The 24,006-nt window shown below is 36.9% G+C and overlaps 1 protein-coding gene across 10 annotated transcripts in view; it reads left to right on the forward strand.

The window, feature by feature from the left end:
• Positions 1–24,006, forward strand: part of TDRD15 (tudor domain containing 15) — a 135,203-nt gene that overhangs the window by 47,757 nt on the left and 63,440 nt on the right. For 4 of the 10 annotated variants that reach the window (XR_014691368.1, XR_014691373.1, XR_014691374.1 and 1 more), the window contains one exon: positions 8,371–9,331. The exons of 1 other annotated variant lie outside the window; for it this stretch is intronic. The gene's annotated coding sequence lies outside the window, so the exon portion shown is untranslated. Of the gene's footprint in view, positions 1–3,232; positions 3,413–5,533; positions 5,664–8,370; positions 9,332–24,006 lie in introns of those variants that run through there. 5 more of the 10 variants (XR_014691371.1, XR_014691372.1, XR_014691375.1 and 2 more) reach the window with 3 other exon arrangements.

The following is a 24,006-nucleotide window of genomic DNA, read 5'->3' on the forward strand; positions in this document are numbered from 1 at the left end:
TAAATTGATAAATAATTTATTTTGTTCAAGATCTCCACCAAAATTTATTTTGTTAATATGTGTTTTGCATCAAAAAGATTAAATGAGAAAGAAAAAAAGTAGAAATCACAGAATCACAGATAAAATATTACTGCTCAAAATAAAAGGAAACATTCAGTTTTGCTTGAAAACCAATATTTTGAAAGAACTGAAAATTTTCTATTGAAAAATGTTTCTAAGGAAACATACTTTTCATTGGGAGTGTTTTTGACAACCCATAATTATCTTTATTTAGTATTAACAAAACCAGAATTGTGTTTGATTCAGACACAGACTGGACATAGAAATAGGCAATGAGAGCACTCAGTACACCACTGATAAAAGTGATCTGAAAGATGCATTTTGAAGCATAGCTCAAGGTTACAGTATATAAAAGGACAAAGTCTATCAAAATAGCTTCCTTCCGTTTTTTCTTATTCTGTTTTGGCATCTATTTGAGCCACAGACATCATTCCCTTCATCTAATTCAGCATGTCTCATGATTGTAACAGAGTGTTTTTAAAAGAGATTTTAAAGCATAGAAACAGTAAGTTCACCATGATCTGAGGAATGCAGGTGTTTTAAATTATTTCTTTTTAGAATTTGTTTAGATTTTTGGAATTTAGAGTCATGCTGTGTTTCAAAAATTTTCTAAAACAACCTTTGTTTATGGGCTCCAGACCAAGGATATCATGCTGAATGTGGCCCTCTCTGATTTTATGTGAAGTAAACCACTACCCACTGACTCTAATTCCCGTAATCTATATTCCTTGTTCAGGTACATTTTATGTGAACAGATATTTCCTACTATACATTTCTCTTAATGAAAGTCTATAATTCTTGAGACCCCTGTGAACAGAAGAGAAAATAGACCTTTTCACTCTGACGAAATAATTTTGGACTATTTGGTTTCTAGTAAGTCTATCCAAATACTTGAAGAAATCAAGGTCAGTGGCACAGATATTGTAACTTGACAGTTGTATATTCCTGAGGATTCTTGGTATCCCTCTGGCCTGAGGTAACATAGTCTCCCAAGCTGTTCCTTTGCATGCTCCAGAAACAAGCTTGTGCCAGGGAGCATTCCCTATTGGCAGTGTAGATGTGGCCGATGTGCTGAAGAGTTCAAGCGTGGGCATGAAGAGGATTGTCATGTGTTAGTTTATGAGTGGAGAAGGGGCCATGGCATCCTGTGCTAGAAAGCTAAAGAGTAGAGATTTTGTCTGTTTCAGACAAATCTTTCTTTATGAGCCTACCCAGAGAAAGAAGTAGGTGTAAGATGGCTGGGTAGCAGACGGTGATGTGGGAAACAAGACCAGCTCAGGTAGAACAGTGAACTTATGCTGGCAAAGAATGTCACAGTAGAAAGTGTTTTTATCACAAGCACATAATAGCTGTGGGGCTACAGGAAGTGTGATTGTGGATGAAAGTGCTAATTACATGAAGTTGTGATTATGTGGGAGTGGGGGTTGTAGAATGATGCATGGAAAGGCATCAAGAATGTTAAAGAATAGATATTTTTTTTTCAAAGGCAATTGAGTTAGTTGAGAAAAACATCAACCTTACGGAAAAAAAAATAAATAAAGAAAAAAGCTATCTTACATTGAGTTTGAATAGACCACAGAATAATTTCTCAGGGAAAGCAGAGAAACCTGTGCCACCGGCAACTTGTATAACTAAACTGAGTAAGGACTAAAGACTTACTGCCTGGGAAAGGCTGCCCTGAGAAACTTGTCTGGAACTGCCAGTCAATATGGTACATTCTTAAGAAGAAGTGAGAAGGGAAGAGTGGTGAATAAGTGGAACCTCAGGAAGTTATAAAACCTAGGGGATTATTACTCCCAAGCATGGTATCTGGATTATTAATATTAGTATGTACAGAGAGAGACAATGAGTATTGAAGGATAAACTACTGCAGATTTCATAGGAAGATGAAGAGACAAGAGTGTATTCATCATTGAGTCGTGGAACATTAAAGAAAAATAGTATGTTATCAAAAGCTAATTATATTGCTTCTACAGAAGTTCTCACCTGTTGTAAATCAACAGATTTTTTTTGAAGTGGCAATTCTGTTGGTTTATAAACAGAGGAGAACTTGGCTGGCTGCTTGTGTTCCCATGCTGTCCTTGTAACACTTTGGACTGGAAACATTCATGCTCATGTTTTCCTGAATTTTAAGATACTATGGATTGTGAAATATTTGGCAGCCTAAGAAGTGCCATCTATCACTGCTGTTAGCATAATGGGAAAGCTGTTTGACCACAAAGCACACTCCACAACGACAACAAAAGAGAAACTCACTTGAAGTGTCGGCAAACTGGGAGCAATGAGCCCAGTCTTGAGAGGTGCAAACCAGGCATAGCTCTCTTTGGAAGCAAATAAGGCAGATTTTGAATGCAAGAAAGAAAAAAGTTCTCTAGGGCTTATTCCTAAAAGGAACTAAAAACGTCTGGAGTACTCAGTACTCCATGTTGCCACTGAATTCTTATGATTCTGTTCTTGCTTCTTTATTACATCTTCACAACAAAATGTAGAACATTGTGCTTCTAAATCTGGAGGCTGTTTTTTTTATTTTTTTTTCCATAATGAAGTTTAGTTTTATTTTCATTTCAAAATACATGCTCTTAAAAACCATAAGAAATTGTGCTTTGCAAGTTATCTGACAAAATGAAACTAATAATTTTGTTTGCTGCTAGTATCCTCCAAGCGGTAATGTGAACTGAGGTATCAATTATTTAGGACTATGAAGCACTAATATGGATATGGTGATTTCTCATTTCTACTAACAACTTCAAAACTAATTCTCATTAGCTTGAAATAATTATTTAGCTGCTTAGGAAGTGATTAAATTCAAACAGAAGTATATAATGTGTTTACAAAAAAGGAATTGGTTGACATTACAAAATGTTAATAGCTTTATTCCTTAAAACTGATTATTGGATTGGCCCATACATTTAAGGAATGTTCTTAAAACTGTGTACTGCCTTTTTCTTTCATGTAGAAATTGCATCTAATTTGGATTTAAAAAAAGAAAAAAAAACTTTTGGGGGCTATCAGCTACAAATTAAGCAACAATCATTAAAAACAACAAAAAAAATCTAGACATATGTAATTCAGATTTTAATGGAAAAGCAAAATTATTTGCCCGTAATTGCTTGGCTAAGATTATTTTTGTTTGTTTGTTTGTTTTGTTTTGTTTTAATATTTGTTTTTACAGCACTTAAAGATGGGAAATACAGTAGCAGAAAGAAATTCTGTCACCCATTCAGAGTCCAGAAACTCAGAAGTAGGGAAGACCCAGATTCCTAGAACAGACATGAAGTTTGGGTCTCTGTGTTCCTAGCTTGAAATTCTTGAATTTCATTCCTGGAACGCTGGAGGCTTCCGTTTGAGGGAGGTACCTTCTTTGGTTTATCTTCTTCACTTATCTTCCAGGTTTTAAGATTACGTACTCAGCAGTAATGAAAAAGTACTGAGAAAAAAGTGTAAAAATGAAGTGATAGGAAATGTTCTCTCTGCATTATAGCTTCCATCTTGGATGATGCACAGGGAGCTTAAGTGAGGAGCTCAGAAGCAGATGCATGGATGCTATTAAAGCTTATGTGCCAAAGCATTAAAACTAGAACTGTTCTTCCCCATAAAGGATAGAAAAAAGAGGGCCCTCTAGCCATAAATTCACCAGTAAAGTGCATGTGCACTGTATCATTTGGCTCAATAAAAAATGCAGCATGTGGCAAAATTTTAGACAGATAGATGTAATTAACACTGAAAGGCAGATGGCAAGGAAAAGGGACAAGGGAAGAAAAAATATTTAAGACTGGGATACAGTGAAACTATATAACATCATAAGTACATTAGGAATTCCATCCTCATAGCAATATTTAAATGCTTACTTAAACAGAAGAATATGCCACAGATTTTTTCCTGAATTAGATCCTAAGTTTTCAAATGAGGGTCAGTATATATTGGTTTATGCATTCACTGTTACACATTGTTGTTATCCAAAGTATAAATTTCAAGTATCCTGGAGTTAAGAAATGTGTTTAAGGGTGGCAGTTATACCATTTCTTAGAGGTATGATAAGAAGTGTCAGTGCCCTGCATAACAAATCATGTTTATGTTACAGTAGAAAGTAAACATTTGCATTTCAAACCCACACAAACTGTGGGTAATATGTTTAGGTTGCTCAAGTCAGCCTTGCAAAAAGTTCTGGAGTCTGCATTCTGAGCAAGGTGACTGTTCTCGAACTAACATGCACTTCATTTCAACCTTTGCAACCTATGGTTAGGAGTGTCAAACAGTGGGGGGCTTTCAGTACTTGGATTTAATGGAGAGATAATGGCAAAGAGCGCATTAGGAAAAAAGGGAGGAGTGAGGTGGAATTAAACTGGGATTTTAAAAAATGGAAAATCAAAGTATGAGGTTTCAGACCTGTCAAAATGTTTAATTCTTCTTGTTCAAGCTGCAGATGGTTTGAGTCATCTTGTGCCAGAATTAACTTGGTGACACAGTAAAATAACCTTTCAGAAATACGTTTCCCATATTTTATTCATTGTTGCACTTTAGCTGAACCTGTTCTTTGCATGAATAAGGTATTTGAGATCAGATGCCCTCTTCATACTTGCTTGGTGGGAATTAGAATGTGACTTGTTAAGAGCTAAGCCTAATTATGAAATGAAGGCATGAAATGTTGCTTTTGCTTACAGTGTGTTGTACATCTTCATCTGTCTATGCAAAATACTTACGAAGTGTGCTAAAAATGAAACCCTTGTGTCTACATCATGCAAACAATCTGGAATGCCACCTTCTGTTATATAATAAACGCAGCCTCCTTAATTATATAGAAGAAAAATAAACCAAATGTAATATCCGTACCATTGAACTGGCTATTTAAGATAAAAGGGTCTGTTCTACTGTTTGGATGCCAAAACATACTGTTTGTCAGATGCCAAAGTCAAGTAGAAGTTACAGTGTGGTTGCTACAGTGTTTGCAGAGGTTTAGCAGGTCAAGGTACCAAGTAAAAAGCTGGGAATGAGTATTAAAAGTTGCCCATTTCTAAGTTTTTTTCATTGTCCCAGGAATTTCTTCTGCCTTCTACCAGCCAGTCCCTTTTGCTGACAGACGCTGTAGAGGGTCCTTTGCAGAGTGGAGACCATTAGAGCAGGACTGTGTGCAGGATCCAAAAAATGATCTGTATATCTGGGAGACTGATTTTGAATGTGGTTTTGATACTGCACAAATCAGTCTTATTTAGCATAATGTGTCCTTTTAAGGTGGAATCAAGCCTTTTTTTAAAGACGTATGTAAAGAAGAGAATTCACTTTGAACTCTATTACAGGTTCAATGGCTGACAATGAAATATGTGTATATATTTTCACAATACACATATCTCATTATACAATTAATTGCAAATAAAATATTTGTTCAATGCAAGCTGCATACATATTTAAGTGGTTTCAGTAAAAGGATTATTTTGATTTTTAAATTAATTTTGGATTTTTTTTCTATCTGAAAAAGTTATCCGTACTTCCTACAAAGGACTTTATTGAAGCAGATGACATCTTTCAAACCAGAAGAAGCATTTTAAGTTCAAGTGCTACATTTTGGTCTGAGGCAGGTGATTACTTTTATAAATCAGCTGTAAAAGGTAATCCTGAAAGCTCTCCATAAATAATAACCAGGACTGAAAATTTCTGTGTAGTGTGTGTGTATAATGGGAGGAAAATAGAGTTGAGGGAAATGGAGTTGAGGTTAAATGACTTTCCTTATGTAGCTAAATGGGCATTTCTGCCATGGAAATCAAATGAGGGGTATACATATGGAAAGAGGGCAGGATCTGGTACAAGCTTTGCAAATGCTTCAAAAAATTATGCTGAGCAGCCCAGTCTGTTACAGCTTTTGAACAAAATCTGGAGGAGTGTTCATAACAAGTATAGAGCAATTTACATATTTTTCAGTTGTCAGACACTGTGCGCCACAAACTAACAGAGATGACTGGGTAGTATGGAAATCTGCTGCTGAAAAGTTGTCCAAATAGATTTCAGTTCAGCATGTTCTCCCATTATTGTCTGTGAACATTTGTACAAGTAAAACTTTGTTTAGAGCTGGTGAATTATAAACCCGTACAGAAAGTTTATTTAATCAAAGCTGTATTTGTGCCAATGTGGAAAGTGGTTTAGCACAGTTAGGTCACATGGTCAAGAAACTAATGCTATTTATTGCATGATTTGGATAGCTGTTCATGAAGCTGCAGTAGGGAATTCGTAGCAGTAAGGCTGATATAGCCAACATTTGCAAATAGATATAGCTCAAACACCTTTTAGAAGTAATTTCTTTAAATTTTCAAATAAATTATTTTCCCAATTCTGGAGAATGTGTTGCTTTTTTGTTTGTTTTTCAAATACCAATATTTTATCAAATTATAAAAAAAAACATACATACTTAATATAGAATCATTAGGGCTTGGTCTCATTCAGCAGTATGCTGAGTAAGTACGTATAAAGTAATCTGATTTTTCTGGTGACTTCATAGGTAGAAGAAAGGACAAAATTTATTGAATTAATAAATTCAGCCTTGAATTTGTAGAGCAAATATTTCAGTTATTGCTACTTACACATGAATTTAATGTTTCTTTTTAAAATTTAAAGAAAAATATAAAAGTACTGTGTTACCTTGTCATGTATATCTGGATGCAGTTCGGATGGCACTTAAGGGGAGTCTTGACACCGTATATAAGTATTGCCTTATAAAGGAAACTCTGAATAGTTCCCATAAACACAGGAGAAAGTTCTAGCTCTATTATATAAAACATATTTTTTTTTCACACCAAACAGAGTAGTTGCCTTTAACATTGTCAGTTAAGGTCTGAGAATTGAGAGTGTTTTCAGTTTTACCCTGTTTCTGTTTGTACTTACATAGTAGAAAGATCCGAAGATTGTTGAAAATGCTCACTTTCATGTTGTAGAGATTTGTAAGAAACAGAAACCATTTTTAAACGACAGAATGTTTATTACTAACTGATGACTGATGAGAAAATGGAAATTATATCCCTTGAAAAAAATGTTTAAAATAATAAGCAAGATGCGAAGGCAAGCCCCCAGCATTTTTGTGGCAAAGATTTGGTGGAAAACTCCATTTGAGAAAACTGCAGTGGAATTTTTCAGCTTTCCAGCTGTGGCCATAGAAGCGTTTTGTCAACTGGGAGAAAGGGAAATGGACAAGATCCTTCCAGTACAGCATCTGGGAAGCCATCAGTTTGGTTTTCCTAAAGGAAAAATGTTCAAAAATTTTTCCAATGGCAAGTTCCAAACCTGCTTGTTTTGTTATTGTTGCAGTCACTGCTGTCCACTATAAAAATTCCTTAGTCAGGCTGAAGGATGAATGCAGGTCCATTTTCCTAATACCTATTTGATTTTCTAGCTGTATTAACCTCTTTGTTGTGCAAGCCTTCAACAACATGCTTTTTTTTTTTTTTCTTCCGTTGTTTCTCCTTCTGAACCCTTTACCCATCCATGTTATTGCTTTTGATCAGCACATTTCTGTAGTTAATCTCCTCTAGATTTTTTTTTGTTCCTGTTACAGCTTTTCTTACCTGCAAAGGTAACAGCTTCACCACAGCAGCTCAAATATACTGCAAAAAATCATTAAGAATTTTCACTATAACCTAACATTTAAAATAGTGGTCAATCTTAAACTGTTTGTCTGTGCACTGTAAGTTATTAGCTCTCCCCAAGAATGTAAAAATATCCTTGTCAGAATTTATCAGAATTTAATCAGAATTTATATATTATTGAAAGGGTCAATTAGATCTATGCCTGATGGAAGATAGTATTGTTTGGTTAGTAGATTTTAAAAACTCAGGGAGACAAACTGCTTGCAGGTTACAGAAAGCTTAACATTATCTCCGTATTAAGAGGGAAAGGAAGGGAAAGGAAGGGAAGGGAAGGGAAGGGAAGGGAAGGGAAGGGAAGGGAAGGGAAGGGAAGGGAAGGGAAGGGGAGGGGAGGGGAGGGGAGGGGAGGGGAGGGGAGGGGAGGGGAGGGGAGGGGAGGGGAGGGGAGGGGAGGGGAGGGGAGGGGAGGGGAGGGGAGGGGAGGGGAGGGGAGGGGAGGGAAGGGAAGGGAAGGGAAGGGAAGGGAAGGGAAGGGAAGGGAAGGGAAGGGAAGGGAAGGGAAGGGAAGGGAAGGGAAGGGAAGGGAAGGGAAGGGAAGGGAAGGGAAGGGAATAGTTCAGTTGGAAGGGACCGACAAAGGTCATCGAGTCTAACTGCCTCATGACATCAGGGCTAAACTAAAGTTAAAACGTTATCGAGGGCATTATCCAAATGCCTTTTGAACACTGACTCTCCTCCCTAGGGAGCCTGTTCCAGTGTTTGGCTACCCTCATGGTGAAGAGGTTTTTCCTAATGTCCAGCCTGAACCTCCTCTGGTGCAGCTTTGTGCCGTTCCCGTGTGACCCTGCCATCAGTGACCAGGGAGCAGAGACCAGCACCTCACTCTCCACTTCCCCTCCTCAGGAAGCTGCAGGGAACTCTGAGGTCACCTCTCAGTCTTCTTTTCTCCAAACCAGACAACCCAAGTGTCCTTTGTCTCTCTTCACAAGATGTGCCTTCCAGACCTTTTATCAGCTTGGTTGACCTCCTCTGGATGCTTCCAAGTATTTTAGTATCCTCTAAACTAGTGAGTTAATAAAGACAAAGGAGCATACAGACATCTGAGCAAAATGACTTTTAAATTATTTTTCATGTGTGGAATAACATCTTCTGGGTGCATATTGATCAGAGGACTTGTTCTGTCCTTGTAACAATGTGATTTTCCTGTTTTAATGTCAGAAATGAAGTTCTAATAGTCTGAATTTATAGTTTCACTGTCAATTCAATGCTTTGTCAGGTGTCAAAATGATGACTAAAAATATGGTGTATCCTATAATGCAATTATTTTGACCAGTGGCTTACACTTGCTCTTTAATAGCAGCAACCAGTCATATATGTAGTAATTAAGGGCCTAAAAATTGGATATCTTTCTGAAACACTCATTTAGGAACTTGACATTTTTCATGCTTGTCTGTATCTGGGAAAATAGTATATTTGAGGAGCTGATACAATTGGAGATACAATTCCTTTAGCTATTTCTGAGTTATGGGTTTATGTCAAAAGAACACTTTTTTCTATTGTTTAAAAATATATATAACTACTTTTTTATTATTATTTTGAACAGAAATGCAGCAAAATGTTTGAAGCTTGAAACTCAAATCTTCACACATAGATTCTTTCAGTGCTTTTCTTGGTTTGAGGGAAAATAAAAATAAAGAGTCATACACGATTGAAAAAACATTTTCTTACTTACCCAGTTTAACACAAAGCTCACAGAAAATGTAAATGTACTCACTAACATTCAACTCAGTGAATGATGAACATCAAAGTCTAAATGGAACATTTAAAAATCAACTTATTATGCAAGGGCTCTTTCCCCTTTCTTTTTCTGAGCAGAGGAACAAGAAACTCAGTAATCTGCTACTATTAACTTTTAAGTTCTTTACCACTTAAATGTCAAAATAGGATACAAAAGGAAGTTTCTAATAGCTGTTCCAACTTTTTTTTTTTTTTTTTTTTTTTTTTTCTAGTGAAATACAAAGATTATTACTGTTTTAAGTTGCAAAAAGTAAGAAGTAAAGCTGTTTGGGAATTTTCTGATAAAATGCTTCTTGGTAAAATATGTCAATTTGTTGAAACAGAAAGTTTTGGCAGAAATATGTTGGCTTTGATTAATCTTTTACTAGGAAATGGTTTCTTGGGCTCAAAATGGAATCTCTCATCAAAAAGAGAGACTGAGTGCACAGAATAGTCGATAGCCCAGACACCTGTAGAAGATGCACTTTCAAGTCTTCGCTGTGCTTGATTCAGGCTACTGGCTTGGATAGGAATGTGTTTTCTAAGGTAAAGGCCTAATCCTTGGTCTTGCTTGAATGCCAGTCCTGTTCTCTCTTCTCTCTTCCTCATGTAATTTTACGTTGTCCTCATATGAAGGTGGAATATTTTAAAATATGAAAGTATTCCGTGGGAAACAATGATTTCCACCAGAGCCCTTACAAGAAGAATTGCAGAATATTCATGATGTCTGAATTAATGTTATTTTTGGCACCTTACCATTATATTAACACTATCTTTCTTTTTTTTTTTTTTTTTTCAGTCTCTGTGGTTATGTATAACAGTAATGTTTAAAGCACCTTAGAGTTATAAATCTAATTAATTTTCAGTGGAAGTCACAACTGGAAAATTTATTATTTTGTGATAGAGAGTAAGCATACATTTAGGAGAAAATGATAATACTTGAGAATAGGATTAATCTGTCAAGATGGGCATCTGTAGAGCATTGACCTATTTTAGGAGTGTGCTTCAGGATCAGATGAATCAATCCCTCTAAGAGTTACTTCTTTTCATTAACTCTAAAGAGAACATGGAGTTGAGATGTAGATACCTTCACTGTATACATCTAAAATGACATGACTATAGGCACCAGTGGTAGGGGCTTTACAAGTCCATAAGTGAATCAGGGACATCTGGAAATAATACTTACGATCTTAACTATGGGAGTGTGTTTTCTGGAAATTCCTTCTCTACAGACTTACTGAAGCACCAAAATAAGAGTAGACTTATAAATAATGCTAGAAAGTTTTTAACTCCTCCATCAGCTCCCATAACCTCACCATGCTGGTAGTATCATTCGCTTCCTACCTTGGCAATGTGATTTTTATAGTCTCTACACTGGGAATGCAAAATACATGGGACTGAGATGTAGGAGACACGGAAGAATGGGGAGTTTGAAACTTTCCTATATTGTGGCACTGGGCTGATGCCATGGGGGGGCCACATCAAAATATTCTCAATAGTCATGGTCATTCTGCAGAAGGCCCATTGTGACATTAGATGCATTTATAATATTTGTACTAACCATAACGGACTGTAAGTCTTAGCTTTTCCATGACAATTGCTGGGAAACTTTTAACACATAAGGACACAACAATTGAATATTTGAAAAGAGACTTCATACTTTATTCTTCTGTGGAAGGGGTTCTATTAACGTTTATATATGCAAGTGAATTCTATATGTACAACATTGCATCTAATCTACTGAATATAGGTTAAACAAATGGAGTGAAGGTCAAATATCTGCCAAACCTTAACGGTGTCCTATAGCCATCTCTTAGCCATTCGTGAGTCATGATGTGGCAAGTAATTTTCCATTGCTTTTCATACATGACATCTGCTGCCTTTTGTGCCAATAGCCCAAGGATATATACACATGTTGCTGCTGTGCACACAAGGCTCATAGCCTTTACTTAGACTGTACTTGCATATTGTTATGAGGATAGTTACCCCCTGGAAAATAATGAGAAAACAATTAATCTATTGCACTAGGGGCTTAGGGCTGGAGCCAACCAACTGTTGCGTATCCATAGAATCACCCAGCCCTAAGAAAGAATGTCTTAATGATTTAATTACTTTTCTCATCTGAGTGGATATTGTAATTCTGATTACAAAAGCTGAGGATGAACACGCTTAAAACTAATAAATACAAAGTGCATTCATCTGAAATGAGCATCATCAGCACTCACAATGAAATTTCATTTATGGGCATTGTTTCATTAAATGTAACCTCTGGCTTATTACAGATGCATTATTTTTCATTTTTTATGCATGATGTCATTCCTTTATTTAAACAGACCATTGTAAATATTTTATGAAACCATTAAAGGAACAAATAATAAATTGCTGCATTAAAAAATGGATCTGTGAAAGAGTCTGGCAACTAAAATACAAACAAACAAATAAACAAAAAGAGTGGAATTATGTTGCAATCTGTCAGAAATTCTCCTGGAGTTTTATCTGTGATTTGGCTACTGTTACTCGATTTCTCACTCAGTTGGCCTATTAATATGAGATGTGTAAAATGGTAGAGATATGTGAGCTACCTGGGGGCACAATATGATGATCTTGCTTTACCTCAGACTTTACAGGATGCTAATTGTATGCTGGGCTTTTTGTTTCCCCCAAAGCCCTATTTCATGTATTTAATTAGAGATTTTTAACTTTTAAAGCATTTGCTGTGCACACTGGCAAGTATTTTTAAGAACCATGTCCTACGTACTGAGGCAATTGTGCAGATTAGCTAAAAGAGTCATTAAGCATATCTGCTTGCACAAGACTGCCATAATCCATTCTCCTAGAATAATTTTATGGCTACTGCAAAAGGCAGGGTACAGATGGGGTGTTGAACTCACAGCTTAGCACCTCCTTTGAATTGCATTGATTTCAGCAAAACTGAGAAATTTTTTTTAATTTGCAAAATCTGGCCCCTCAAAAGATGCGAATTAATCTAAAGTCAAACCCCACAGTCTTTATGCAGGTGAAACTCACATAGCTTATTGAGAGCTCAGTACAATTCTAATGAAATCAAGAGTAAGGTTTGCATCGACTTCATAGTGAGCTGGATCAAGTAACTAATTACTAAAGATGTGATCTTGCAGGAAGCTGGGCCAAAGCTTCGTTATCTCCCAAAGGGGATGATTGTGGTGATGGTGGGAAAAATTCATAGTACTCAGCATCTTCCAGCACTGCTCAGTACCTGAGAGGTTTGAATCTTAAATGAATGAAATTCAAGAGACATTCTCTTACCACTTCAGAGAAGAAAAAAAAAAAAAAAAAAAGCAACAAATCTGCATACACAGATTTGAGTTTCAATACTAATGTGTCATTGGCAGCTATTACTTTTCAATTTTCTCCTTGAAGAAGGGAGTATTTTTGTCAAGGTCATGCCACAAATAAATCATTTCTGTTTCAGCAAGGTCTTGGTAAACCAACAGTAATCAGGACTGTCTGTAAATTAGGGCTTCCTTCTAAGGAATGGATTCTTATTTCAAATGACTCCTTGCCTCTTTTTCTTTTTCTTCTTCTGTTTTTAACATCTAAGAGATTTGCAAACTTCTTGTATTTCAAGGACATAATTAAAAATGCTGATTACATTGACATCATTCTCAACACCAAAGAGTGTGAACAGGAGTTCACTCACTGCTTTTAAAATATTTTTGTCCTGTCTTCTATAAATAAACATAATTAATAGAACTTGAGCAATAAAACAGGGCATGGTCTCTCCTCAAAAGGTGCCAGACTGGGAGTGTAGATATTTATGCATCAATAAGAGAATGTTACCAGTGATATGTTGTCTTTAAGAGAGAATAACCTGTGTTTTTGACAAGGCTTGGGCTTGATGAGAGTAAACGGATGCTACTCTGATACAATTATTTCTTCAAATTGCACATTAATGTATTTTAGATGCAAGTCATGGCTCTCATTAATGCCATTATTATGGATTACTAAGACCTCCATCCATTAGTTTGGTCATAATGTTATTAATTAATAGGTGACCTATATTTAACCAGATATCATATTTTACATAGATTGTCTGCTGATAACCTCAGACAAATACTGATGCATAATTAATTTTATTTTTCAATTAATTCTCAATCTATGATGCTGTATGGATTCAGAAAGAGAAAGGTAATAATTAGAATTTTCTTTTAATTAGCTTTGCATATGCTAAGTGTATTCTGCAGTGCTCAGTGTAGCAGAACTGGTGATGAGGAGGATGGTTTAAAACTCTTGATGTTGTTAGAAATACAGCTCAATAGCAACATAAGTGCTGTCAGTGGTGCTCAGAAAGGGAAATTGCAAAGCCATTCTCCAATGGTCCTTCTCCTGGTTGTGCAGGGTCCTGTCTCCAGCTTTGATCCTAGAAGAGTTTCAAATTCATAATGAGGTGAAGAGGTGTGGATGTGTAGTTGGCAATGAAGATAAGTGGCTTTTCACCCAACCATAGCTTACTCTACCACTTGTAAGGCATTGCAAGAACTTCTGTGTGCCCCTTTCTGTGAGGTGCCAACTAGCAGATGGTGAAATTACCTGTAAGGATGTTTTGCATCAGCTAAATGCCCCAGGCTCTTCTAAAAACACCTGGATTGTGGCTCTGCATGTAATAGTCACTAGAAGGAATTCTCTCAGAAGCTGGCAAGGCAGCCTATGGCACGTGGTAAGGCACAACGCATGAATCAGGGTAACACATCCAGGGACCTTCTTTATATCTCCCAGACTTCTTACTTTTTCTCTTCATCTCTTGATATTTTTTTTTCCATTTTGAAATGTTCATAGGAGCCTGAATCATTTAGATGGGTTGAAAAACATCACCTTTCTCTGCAGTGAGGATCTTGATCTCTAACTCTGAGCAGTTTCCTTCCTTCTGCTCTTTCACAGAGCTCCACAGAAGAAAGTTTTTGATGCATTTTTCCCTATTTTTTGGCAGAGCCACAATTATGACCTTGAAAACCATCAATAAAGGCAAGATTTTGGCCTGCCTTTTCTCTCACTTTCCCCCTCTGTTACGCCCAACTGTGCCTCCAAGCCCCGTTGTGCTCCATGACCTGGGCCTCCAGTGGTTGTCCACATCCCTCAGACCAGCCCTGCTTCCCTATTATTGTGGGAAGGAATCTACTGAAAACTACCTGACTTGGACGCTGATAATGAAAGCTGTATAAGCAGCAATCTTTCCAAGGCCTTTTTTTCAAAGTTATAAATGTTCAGCATATTAAGAGTCTGTATATGGGAACATCTGTTGCTACAACATCTCATTCCCGAAATCTGGATTAGGGAAACAGTTGCTGTCAGGGAAAAAGGACTTGCTGGGAGATTTTCAATTTGTTTATTTTTTTTTTCTTTTACTCTATTTGTCTACTCTGTAGAGCTTCTTCAAGGACTAGAAGTATTTGCAATTATACCAGGCAAGTGCTCCTAGCATTGGATTAGATGTCCTCAGCAAAATAAAAATAAATAATGCAATACTAGAAAAGTAAGGATGGTGAAGAGCTACATATGTGGAATTAAAGTAACACATTGTGGCATTCCAATTGAAGATTTCCATTCAGTGTTAAAATAAGCTTATACTGTGGACGGGAAAAGCAGTCACTCAAGTGGCAGTATTGTTGTAAGCTTTTGCTTTTGTATTTCTTTTCAGAATAAAAACACGTATCTCTTAAATTTCCGAGGAAAAGTTTAGTAATTATTCAGAGTTAGAAATACAAAAATTTGCTTTGGGTGACAGCATAAATTGTTCATGCTAAAATTTCTAATTTTCTCAGTTTCATGACTTTGTGCTTCGGTATACATATTTAAAAAAATAATGATTTTCTTATCTACTGTCAACCAGATTCACCTGTTTTTGTGTTAGGCGATACTGCAGATACTGAACACAGCATAATCTAAGTCTTTCTGTGTACATTAAAACTGCAGCAGATCAGAGTTAATGGAGGAAAGAAAAATGATGCTTGTTATAATAGCTCTCTGCAGAAAATATGGTCATATCCAATTCATATGTATCCATTTTTTAAATACTCTTACAGTATCTGTTTGACCTTAAAACAATTCAGTGTAATGACGTACCACAGACCACAGCAGTACTAAGTACCTTATTTATTTGTGGATTAGAATTATCATTGCTCATAGTCTGGTGTCAGTTTTGCTTGTGATCTACAACTTCCCAGGGAAGTAGCATATTAATGAGGTTACAGAAGGGCATATCCCTGATGTCATTTGTGTCACAGAACCCCCACTTGAAATCAGTAGGTTTGAACTGCATTAGATGGTAGGACAGCATGTCCCATTCCTGGTCCTTATGAGCATCTTCTATCTATCCCTCCACAGGAGGAATATGAGCAAAATTTGCCTGCTACCACCCTACTTGGTGTTCTGTAGGGAGCTCCAGTCTTCAGATAAGAAAAGATTTAAGGACTCATTTCTCCACTGTTGCACATAGAGGCTGCAGAGTAAAGCCCTGCTGGTTACGAAACTTTCCCGTTTGCTCACCACGCATCTTCTTGCCAGCCTGGGAAGGGGGCAGCCACCCCTGTGGGCAGACCAGGAGGCTGGCTGTGATAATGTCTTCGACCTTGCAGGTTCTGCTTCTCTCTGCTTCAGTCTCTGTGTGTGTAGGAAGGGAGAAAAGGGAGTTCACAGCCCAAAGTTTTTCTCACCTGTGTTTTTTTAAAGGATAATATTTGTTGATGTAATGCATAAGAGTGTCATGCACAATATATTGACCAACTAATGTAGACAAACATGTTGGGAAGTTAGATGTAGTAGACCAGACCAATTATAATGCTATGTATGTAAAGGTGTATACATTTTCAGAGATACAGATGGGACCAGAATCCAGCTTCCCTATAACTTATCATACATCTTGCAGATGAACAGCTTAAATTTTGAATTGTTAGACAAAAGTTCCCTACATATAATGATATAATGATGCAGTACAGTCCAAACTTTTGTTGTTATTGTTGATTATGCCAATAAAAGCTTGTTTTTAACCCATCTATTATAGGTAAAAGTAATAAAAAAAATTCACCATTATGAGTGATTCACTGCCAGGAAATAAAATTCAAAACTGAAGGATAGTTTTGGCTATTTGTTAAGCAGAAGAAACTGTCTTGTAGTATGAAATAGCTGTCCTGTTCAGGTGTCACAATAAATTTATCACCTCCAATAAAATGTAGAAAGTATTGTTTTTCTAATATTAGTAAAAGATGATGTCCATTTAAATTAGATTTTTCATTCATTTCTAATTGGCTTAAAATCCGGTTTAGCTACAGCTCTTTCACTCATAACTTGTTTAAAGGATTCTAATTCTCACAGATAAATAGGCATCCTGACGTTTTTCATTTTCATCCATCATTAAGTTTCTTATGGCTGAGCTTGCCGGTTGTGCATTGCCTTTCCAATATGCTATCAACTTCTGAAGTAACTGGGTTCAGATTGGATACATTTATTTCATTCAGTACCTTATCTGCCTCTTTCCCCCACTTTTTTAAGAACTGCCAAGGGTCATATTGAAAAACTATCTCCAATTCCAACTGAAATCAACCAGGAAATGGCTTTATTTTACTTTTAACTGCAATTGAAATCAACCAGGACTGCATCATTTTATAAAATAGTCATTTACGATACAGTGGTTTGTATGCTATGTTGAAAGCACCCTAAATTTTCTATATATGCCTATTTTTCATTTCATTCATTTAGAATTGCTTCAGAAATAGAAAATGTTGTAAAGACTAGGGTGTCATTAAAAAAATGCATATTGTTTGGAAACGAGAAAACATTTCTTTATACAGTGTAGAAGGAACATATGTACTTTAGATGGATAAGAGTAATAGGCTCTGAAGGGCAAAATAAATCAAAAGACCATTCCTTTCCAGCAGCCCTGAGAGACTGAAAGAGAATGTCAGGACACAGAGGCAGTTTGTGTATTTTGATTCAAAAGTACACTATTTGCAATAAAAGGAAAAACTGAATGGGAGATTCAGAATTAAAAATTCCTCATACTCCGCTTTTATTTACAAATGCACATCCCCATGGACTGCTTTCTGGGGCCATCTGTAGTGTGTTTTTGTCCAGCCTTAATTCTTAGCCTTGTTTTACAGTGATCCCAGAAAAATGTCAGGGTGACTTTTCCAACCAAGTCTGGTACTGTGGTTTGAGGAAAGAGGACTGGTACTAGACTTGTAAATATGTAGCTTGAAGTTATCTTTCACAAGTACAGAGAGAATGGAGCAATGACTCCAGAATAGATTTTCCTGATATTAGGTGACTACTGGAGGTTGGGAGTTTTTATTCTGTACTTCATGTGTTTCTCATCCTCTTTGTTTGAACTGGCCATGCTAGTAATTGATAAGGACAGCCTTTAAAATGTGTCTATGAAAACTGTTGTTAGTCTTGAAGTTTCTGGCTTATAAAAATGGTCTATCCTTTGGCAATACATTTTTTTTTTTTTTGGTTTCAAATGAGTCTAGGATTAGACACAGACACATTAGACACATTAGATCAGTCTATTAAAGAGACTATCAATCAATCAGTTACGTTTTATAGTAGTTTCTATATCTTCCTCTCTCCCCCCCATCTTTATCTTCACTTTTTAATGGAACTAATTTTGTTAAAAGGAGATATTAGGAAATTACCTCAATTATCTTGTATGAAACGTTCAAGAATGTGGATACTGAAGCAAAAAGTCTTATATGGAGAACTGATAAATTGATAGAAGATTTTTTAGTATCTGTGGTACAGATCAGATTCCTTTTATGAAATTTAGAGAGTGAATAATAATTTTTATATTATCTCAGGCTGTTTTCTTGTTAACAGTCCACTGAGGAATATGGCATTTCCCATCTGCTCCTGAAATAGTCACTAGGTCTACCTCAGAAATGTCAGCTATGCTCACGATGGTCTGTTAAATGTGTGTCCTGGATAGAGACTGGCTAAGGAGTCTATTTTCACTGACGTTTTTTTTGGAAGGTTTTTCCATCCTATGCTTGCTCTTCTCCTTATACTCTTTCACCAGGTATCTGGGGTTGTAAGGATAGAAAGAACATTAACCTGACTCACTGCTGCAGTTCCTGCCCCCCTCCCAGATTTTGGGGCACTCTGCATATACCAGCAGGGCACGAGCATTATTTCACTGGCAGGGTTTCTTTGGCAAGGACTACTGTCAGCATCTCTGTAGCCCCTTCCTTAGTGTCTCCAACACGCAGAGCAAACCTAGCAGAGAGCATGCAATCGATGCCATTATATCAAGTATCCTCAGAAGCAGAACTGGGGACCTCCAGGGCTGAAAGCACGAGGTCCAGCAGCATGTGCAATATCTCAAATAATTACAAGATGCTCATATTGGCTTCCAGCTCTGTGTGGAATATGTTTAACTATGTGGTGGGGACGGTAAAGGAGAGGAGGTTGGGGGATGGTAGTATATTTGTCTTTTGTGCATGATTTTCCTTCACTCATCCAGTCCTGCCCTTCATAAGCCATGAATTCGCAGACATCTGGCATGAGCTCTTCGACGTCTGGCAAGGGGGTAGCACAGGAAAAGGGAAGATGAACGGAACAAAGCTTGGTATTTCATAAGCGGTTTACAGAACATTAAGGGGAATATTTTGTTCCAGTAGATTTTAGAATTCCTTGCAAATAAAGCTGGAACACAGAAGCGGTACATATGAGGTTTTGGAGACTTTGATCCCTTTACTCTTTTCTTCTGATTTATTTGAGTGAATTTCACATTTTAAATTGCACCTCCTATAATGATTGAATGCACTTTCCGTATACCCAGTATTTATGGTGCAGCTGTTGGCAATGTTAATGTGAAAAGCACGTCTCCTGAACATTGTCAAGCTCTTATTGTCACCTTTCGTTCCCTGGGAGATGGGGACAGAATTTTATTTCAGATTAAAAGGAAGAAAACTGTTACCTTTCAGGGAAAACATATATTTATGTTTCTGGATGTCTCTAAAGTGACTCAGACAAGGAGACACATATTTGAGTTATTGTTACTAGATTTTATTATGCTTGGTGCCTGGGTGGCTATACTATATTTTATGCTGCAAGGCTTAGAGTTGTTTTGGAAGGGAAGGAAAGAGAAGCATTTTGGGGATCTTGATGAGGATGATAAAATGTAAATTCTAAGGGCAAAATTCAGAGGTGATGCCATTGGGAATGTAAGTTTGATTTTTTATACATGACAGTCATTTAAATTCAGGCCTCATCTTATCTCTTCTCTCTTTTCCACCTATTTATTCCTGTTCTTTCAATGAGTAAATATGTCAAAATTTGTGAAATGTGTACGCCGGTAGCCTATAAGAGATATGAATTAAAATAGGACGGAGCAAACCTAGGCTCAAGCCCACCACCCACAAGCATCTGACTTGCTAATTCATGTTGTGTGTCTCACCAGTAAGGCTTCCCAAGGTGAACATCAAAATTCCCTGTGTGGTCAGCAGACAAAGCAGATGCTTCTGAAGACTCCAGAGGGAGAATCTGCCAGTTTTGTTTTATGTGCCAAATTACATACATGACTTCTATGCCCGGAAAGCCTTTAAGATCATCTACTTCATCTCATTGATATGAAACTTGTTTTTGAAGGCCTGCCTCATTAGGCCTCTGAAATTTAAGAGTGAGTTTGGTGCAAGAAAGATTAACTTGATCCTACCCTAATTGAGTCTCCCAGGGAGTCGTCGTCAGTACAAGGAGAACACAGTACCGTGAGCCAAGGGTTCCCAAAGAACCGATTCTCCTAGCGCAGGCTGTGACACTGCAAGTAGGGTCACCAGCCGAACAGAAATTCAATCACTAATTCAGGCTCCCAGCTGAAAGCAGGGTCAAAAGCCCAAACATGAAACCTAATTAGACATTGAATATATGCAAAATAGAACTCCTCCTTCCTTTCCTTTCCAACATAATGTTATATACACATTTAATGATACAGTGGTATTATGTAAAAATGCAGAACTATTAATTAACAAGTGTTAATATAAAGACTTTGTAATCCACAGTATGTAAACTTCATACCTTTTGATGGAAGCATACGACCCTTTTCAATGTGTTTTTTAATATATTGTAATTAACAATAACGACAACAACAACAAAAAAAAAAGATCAACTTGCACCTCTTAACTGGTGCACATACTACAATTTACAAGAAAATCATACTTTTGCTAGAGGGAAGCAAAGGAACAGTAATGCAGCACATTATATGAGAAGATTTATATGACTTGTTTTGACTATGGATTTTCTTTGCAAGTCAATACAAATATACACATGGACATATATGTGTGTACACAGACATGAATCTTAGCAGCTTCTACTTCAAAAGAGAGAGAAGCTAATCATCAGGAAAGATTGATTGCTTGTTGGTAAAGGTAGTCATTTTTTAATTAGCTGAAATTATTTAGTGAGGACAGTATCACAAAATGGGAGAAGTAACCTGTTGATTTCCAGATATATGTAATGAAAAACCTTAAATACGAGAGTACATACACTTGCTGAAAAAGAAAAGCTTACAAATGTTTTTAGATAGTTGTGAAACATCACATCACTGTTCCTGGTTCAGAACTCATGCTAAGAGAAGCTCCACTTGTGGGTGAGCACCAGCTCTTGTGGGTGAGCATAGCCTCCAGTCAGTGTGGGATTCTATGCATGTACTCACTTACCCGTATGTGCTTATCAGTATTTTGACTATCAAGGAAATCTCAACTCTTCTGCTGATGCATATTTGGTTTTCTTTGTGGCTGCAAGTCTTCACAACATTTCTTCCCCTTCTGACCGATCTTTTTAAATGTACTGGCCACTAGTGTGCCAGCATTTTCTTCATATTATTATAAATATATATATATATATATATATATATATATACACTATTAAAAATCCATGTGGGTGTGGTTACAGACAGCTTCTCGTTCAGCAATAAACACAGGTATTTTTTCTTGGAGGAGAAGGTTTTATCCAGTAACTTAAGAGTTTGAGTGTGTCTTTCACTGGAACAGGCTGCCCAGGGAAGTGGTGGAGTCACCATCCCTGGAAGTCTTCAAAAGACGTTTAGATGTAGAGCTTAGGGATATGGTTTAGTGGAGGGCTGTTAGCGTTAGGTTGGAGGTTGGACTCGATGACCTTGAGGTCTCTTCCAACCTAGGAAATTCTGTGATTCTGTCTTTATGTCACAGTGCAGTGTTTTGTGGTGATATACAAGCTCTGATTTTTCTGTGTAATTAGTTGAATAACGGGCTGTATTAGACTCTCAAAGAATGCTCTTAGTGGATCTATATGGGTTCTTACTCCTGAGCTGGCTTTCTCAGGACCAGCTGAGTAACACTGCTATAGAAAGATATGCACCTAGATTTTGGATTTAGGTTATCCTTTGTGTGGGAAGTCATGCCTGAAGCTAAAAAATTGTAATTATGAAAATTTTGTTCTCATATAAATGAAAAAATTAAATACCTCAGCTAATCTTGGGACTCACGTATATTCTATAAAGAAACAGATCTGTCCTAGTAAAACTGAGATGTATACAGGGGAATCTAAAGTACTTATGTAGGTTCCCTACATAATGAGTAGAGAAAATGACTTATTCTGTAATAAATTTCAAAGGCAGACGTGCCCTTACTTCATATTAAAATTAATTCTTCCTTGCTATGAACATAACTAGAAATCCTTTAAAAATTGCAGAATGTGTACTCTGAAGGAAAAACAATGGAACGGTATCAGCAATGCTGTCTTTGAAAACCTACATTTTAGGGGACCTGTGATCACATTTTGAGTTGACTACACTGAACATCAGCATGAAGAAACAAGCTAGATTTTGAAAGTCTTTTTCTCTCTCTCTCTCTCTTTTTTTTTTTTTTTTTCTTTTTTCTTTTTCCCCTTGATGGATTTAAACTCTCTTGTATCCAAAACCAGATATTTAATTTATATAAGTTCAAACTGGTGGGAGTGAATTGAACTTTGTATGGAATAGCTAAGGAATTCGTTTGACATTTCTAGAAATAAAAAGAAATAATGTAATACACTATAGATTTTTTGCCCTTCTAATAAAATTCCATGCTGGCTAAACTGGCAAGATCTGTCTTTCATTATTAGAATTATTTTTATTTTCCTTTCTTGTGTTATTAAAGTTCTCAGTTTTCTGCCAAAACATCCACAAAAATGCACATGCCCTCGGTTTTCATTTATTTAATTATTTCAATTTATCTCAAGGTTCAGTTTGGATGAGAAATAATGAAAATAGCATATGTCAGTTATTTTCTGTAGCAGATAACTCCCAGAGGAGCTTATATATTGCTCAGCTACATTTATGCTGTAGAATAAAAATGATTAAAATGTCATACAATAAGCCACAAGCTAAGTTTCATCCAGGGCCAGAAATTATTTATGAGCTTAACATTTAGCACTAGAAAGTGTCCTTCAGCAACTGTTGGCCAACGTGGTATTTTATTTCTTTGGGCTAGATGGCGCTGCAGTATATAAAATATGTATCCTCTCCACCTGGCACAAGGGCTCTGCTTTAACCCTGTGGACTTGCAGGCAGACTTCCCTCCTGGTTGGGAAAGAAACAAGCCTTTCCTACGTGCAGACATTTAGTTCTTTGTTTCTGTATAGACAAACAGAATGAAAACTCTTCTTTTACCTATAAGGTTATTTTAAGTTTCTCTTTTCCTTTGCGTGTATTCCCATGTACAGAAGTGTAGTAAAGTTGCATTTTATACATGCAATATATATGCCACAAATTGAATATGTGCCTGAAACTCACATACATTTTTTATGCGAATTTGACTTTTTATTTTGTTTTGTTTTGTTTTGTTTTATTTTATTTTATTTTATTTTATTTTATTTTATTTTATTTTATTTTATTTTATTTTATTATTTTTTAGCCTGGAGCAGGAAAAAACAGCAGAGAGGAAGAAATAGTGGTTATTCCCTGGGATAGTCTGTGTTTCTAGCACAGCAGATGAGCACTTTTAAGTCTAAAGATCTGAATGTATTGGGAAATGGAGGTGATGTCTGCTGGTCATAAAGTCCTACTTGGTTTCACTGTGACCCACTGTAGCCCACAGAGTCCTGCTGTGGTTTTTCACAGTTGTACACCCAGGTCATCGCAACATCATTACTCTTAAGCATAAGCAACATGAGACATAGTACCATATAAAAGCCATGCTGAACTCTGGCAGGGCTAGTGTCAAACACTACTCATTCTGATGCTATACACTGATATTTCCCATCCTATAGAAGAAGGACCTACTTTCTGCTGTGCAAATCCTCTGTGCCTCTTCTACGTTCTGCTTTCTACATCTCCCTGGGGAATTCAAGCTACTGACACAGTCTCTTTGCTGCAGCCCTGGCAGAAGTGACTGCAGGTGAGCTGAGTCCCCAACAGCAGCCTCTGCCCCAGTGGTGGAAGAAGAAATGGGATCTTCATGTCACCTTGTGGTAAATCTACACAGCCCAGTGCACTTCTCCACGGACAGGAAATAGTTCCCCTGACAAGACCAAGCTCTGCCTCCATTAGATTAGAGGAAGAAGGATCTCCTGAGAAGGAGGTAGTCGTCTCCATCCATCTTACCTGAACAACCACCAA

Source organism: Aythya ferina, assembly GCF_964211825.1.
Source record: "Aythya ferina genome assembly, chromosome: 3".
In the NCBI taxonomy this organism is placed as follows: domain Eukaryota; kingdom Metazoa; phylum Chordata; class Aves; order Anseriformes; family Anatidae; genus Aythya; species Aythya ferina.